The 4276-nt window shown below is 36.1% G+C and overlaps 1 pseudogene; it reads left to right on the forward strand.

Moving 5' to 3' along the window:
• Positions 1-567: 567 nt before the first annotated feature.
• Positions 568-3624, forward strand: LOC105883251 (small ribosomal subunit protein uS2-like; annotated as a pseudogene).
• Positions 3625-4276: the final 652 nt, after the last annotated feature.

Consider the following 4276-nt stretch of genomic DNA (forward strand, 5'->3'; position numbering starts at 1 on the left):
GGATACCCAAATACAAGATGGTCACTGAACACCTAAAAAATTCACATAAAAGAGGAAACCACCAAGACACATACTTATCAGTCTGACCAAAATCAGAATGAAGGAGAATATCCTTCAAACCATGAGATGTAAGTAACAACTAACTTGCAAAGAAAAATCCATTAGACTAACAGCAGACTTCTCAGAAGAGACCTTACCATTTTTATTCTTCTTAAACAGATTAAATGGTAGCCAAGAATCTTGTATTCTGAAAAACTAAGTTTCAAAAATGAAGGAGAAATAAAATCTTTCCCGGGCAAGCAAATAATAAGGGAATTTTTCACCACTACACCTGCACTACAGGAAATGCTCAAAAATGCTCTATTCATGAAACAGATGAATACACACCTGTATAAAACCCTCAGAAATTAAAGCTCACAGCTATTATAAAATAGCAGCAAAAGGGGAAGGGGAACAAAATCACAAGGTATTATTCGACATGATGAACAGACCAGTATCTCACATATCAATACTAACACAGAATGTAAACAGTCTTAATGCTCTATTTAAAAGATGTAGATTGCCTGAATGGATGAAAAACCAAAACCCAAGCATATGGTATCTCCAAGAAATCCATCTAACTCACAAGAACTCTCACAGATTCAGAGTAAAGGAATTTAAAAAAAATATCAATGTACACAAATCAGTAGCATTTGTGTCTACTAATAACAGTCAAATCAAGAACATAATAACATTTACAGTAGCTGCAAAAAAATAAAATAAAATCCTTAGGAATATACTTAACTAAGGAAGTGAAAGATCTATAAAATGAAAACTACAAAACACTGATTAAAGAATCATAGGTGACACAAATAAAATGGGAAAATATGCTATGCTCATGAATTGGAAGAATCAACATTGTTAAAATGTTCATATTGCCCAAAGTAATTTACAGGTTGAATGAAATTCCCATCAAAATACCAATGCCATTTTTCACAGACATAGACAAATTAATCCTAAACTTCAAACAGAACCAAAAAGGAGCCCAAATTGCCAAAGTAATTTTATGCAAAAAGAACAATGAAAAACTATCCCATTACCTATCTACAAATTATACTATAAAGCTTTGGTAACAAAAACAGCATTGTATTGTTCTAAAAGTAGAGACACAGACCAACAGAACAGAGTAGAGAACCCAGAAATAAAACCATAAAGCTATAAACAACTCATCTTTGACAAATCAGACAAAAACATACACTGGGGAAAGTTATGCTCTATTCAATAAATGGTGTGGGAAAACTGGAGAGCCGCATGCAAAAGAATGAAACAAGACCTCTATCTCTCACCATATACAAAAATTAATTCAAGGTGGATTAAAGACTTAAATGTAAGATCTGAAATCATAAAAATTCTAGAAGAAAATGTATAAAAAACTCTTGTAGACATTGGTGTAGGCAAAAACTAAAACCCAAATGGAAAATACAGCAGCAACAAAAATAAGTAAATGGGAATTAATTAAATGTGAAAGTTTCTACGCAAGGGAAATTATCAGCAGAGTAAATAAACAACCTACATAATGGTACAAAATATTTGCAAACTGTACATCTGACAAACAACTAATATCCACAATATACAAAGAACTGAAACAAATTGGCAAAGAAATAAACAACCCCATTAAAAATGAGCAAAAGACATGAACAGTCTTTTTAAAAGAAAATAGACAAAATAACCAAAAAACCTAGAAAAGTGTTCAACGTCACTAATCATCAGGGAAATCCAAATTAAAACCACAATGAGATACCATCTTATCTCTAACAGAATGGACACTATTAAAAAATTTAAAAAAATAGATATTAGTGTGGATGTGGTAAAAAAGGAATGCTTCTACACTGTTGTGGGACTATTAGAAAATAGTATGGAGAGTCCTCAAAGTACTAAAAGACCTACCATTCCATTCAGCAATCCAGCTACTGGGTACCTATCCAAAGGATAAGTCATTATATCAAACAGACCCCTGTACACAATTACAAAGATATGAAATCAATCTTAGTGCCCATCAACTGATGAGTGGATAAAGAAAATGTGATGTTTGTGTGTACACACACACACACACACACACACACACACACATACACACATCATGTAGTACTACTCAGCTATAAAAAGGAATGACAATGCCTTTTGCAGCAACTTGAATGGAAATGGAGAACATTACCCTAAGCAAAGTATTTCAGGAATGGAAAAACAAATACCACATATTCTCACTATTAAGTAGAAATTAAATAATGGTATATACAGTCATACAGTGGTGTAAAGACATTGGAAACAAAGAATTGAATGGGTGGGAAGAGGGTAATAAATAAAAACATATCTATTGGGTACAATGAACACTACTCTGGTGAGAGGCACACTAAAAGCCCTGACTTCCACATTATACAATTTGTCCATGTAACAAAAACACTTGTACCTTAATATTTTGAAAATTAAAAAAGTTATATTAAAATAAAAACAAAATAAAAGAAAAATAGAAAAAACTGAGCATAGAAATAGATAGAATTTCTTTCTTCTCCTATGAAGGGATATTTAAATTTTAAAACAGACTGAACACAGAGAAGGATCAACGTTTTCAAAAGCACAAATAGCCTAAGATACTAAGAGGAACAAAACAGGACAAATGCCTTATGTTAAAAGTATATGACTACTTTCTGTGCTACCAAGAGAGGGATCCATACAACACTGTTACAGATTCCCAGTGTAACATAAAGGGAAACTCATAATTTCCAGAGCCTTTGACGTCCTGCAAATAAAAGAGGTTGTCCTCAGACTCCTCGTAGCAAGAATCCATTTCAGTGGCACCAACCTTGAATCCTAAATGGAACAGGGCATATACAAATGGAGAAGTGTTGGCACTTAATTCTGAAGAGGACTTGGGAGAAGCTTCTGCTGGCTGCCTGTGCCATCTTTGCCATTGAAACTCGGCTAATGTCAGTGTCATAACCTCCAGGGATACTGGCCAGCAGGCTGTGCTGAAGTTTTCTGCTGCCACTGAAACCATTCCTATTGCTGGCCACTTCACTCCTGAGACCCTCACTAACCAAATCCAGGCTGCCTTCCAAGGGCCACATCTCCAGGTGGTTACTGATCTCAGGGCTGACCACCAGCCTCTCACAGAGGCATCTTATGTTAACCTGCCTACCGTTGCTACGTGTAACACAGATTCTCCTCTGTGTTATGTGAACACTGTTATCCCTTGCAAGGGAGCTCACTCAGTGGGTCTGATGTGGGGGCTGCTGGCCCCAGAAGTTCTGTACATGTGTGGCACCATCTCCCATGAGCACCTATGGGAGACCATTCCTGACCTCTGCATCTACAGAGATTTTGAAGAGATTTAAAAGGAAGAGTGAACCACTGCTGAAAAAGTTGTGACTGAGGAGGAATCTCAGAGTGAATGGACTGCTCCAGCTCCTGAGTGCACTGCTACTCAACCTAAAGTTGCAGACTGGTCTGAAGGCATGCAGATGCCCTCTGGACCTATTCAGCAGCCCCCCACTGAAAACTGGAGCGCTGCCTGCCACAGGAGCCTGGTCTGCTGCTCCAACTGCTCAGGCCACTGAATGGGTAGGAACAACCACTGAGTGGCCTTAAGCTGTTCTTCTACAGGCTCTTAAGAAAGATGGAAATAAGTTTGATAGAAAATAAATATCACTTTAAAAAAGAGATGGCTATCTTCTAAGTAAGGTTTTAAGATTATAAATTATAATAAACTGCTATTAATCTGTTCTGAAAAATGTCTGACACAAAGCCATGTCTATTGTGATGGGCTTGATAATGATTTAACAATGTCTTCTATTAGTTCTTAAGATAGCTTTGGAATTTTCAGGAGAAATTAATTTATTTGATCCTTGTAAATATTTCACAAGCTGGTTAAATGAAAAAGACAGGATACATCAACTCATTTCCTGGTAGAATATAACACTGAAATCCTACTGATTGGTTATCTAGAGAAACATTGAAGTTTTTCTGTAGGATAACTTAGAGCTTGAACAAGGACCCTAATAAGAGCCGATTGTTTCCATAAGAATGACAAGTTATGCCCAAACGAGGAACCAATCAACCACAGTAATTTAGCAAACTGAAATCACTTCAATTTGACCAATCTTACTGAAAAACAATTGCAGTCTCGAAAATAGAAAAGACTAAGTGGTTATCCAGAGAGCAACTCAGTGGGGTAACATTTTTGAATGCTCACAGCCTGAGAGTTCAAATATGCAACATATTTAAGGAAAATGATTGCAGA

The sequence above is a fragment of the Microcebus murinus genome, chromosome 7, assembly GCF_040939455.1.
Source record: "Microcebus murinus isolate Inina chromosome 7, M.murinus_Inina_mat1.0, whole genome shotgun sequence".
Classification (NCBI taxonomy): Eukaryota; Metazoa; Chordata; class Mammalia; order Primates; family Cheirogaleidae; genus Microcebus; species Microcebus murinus.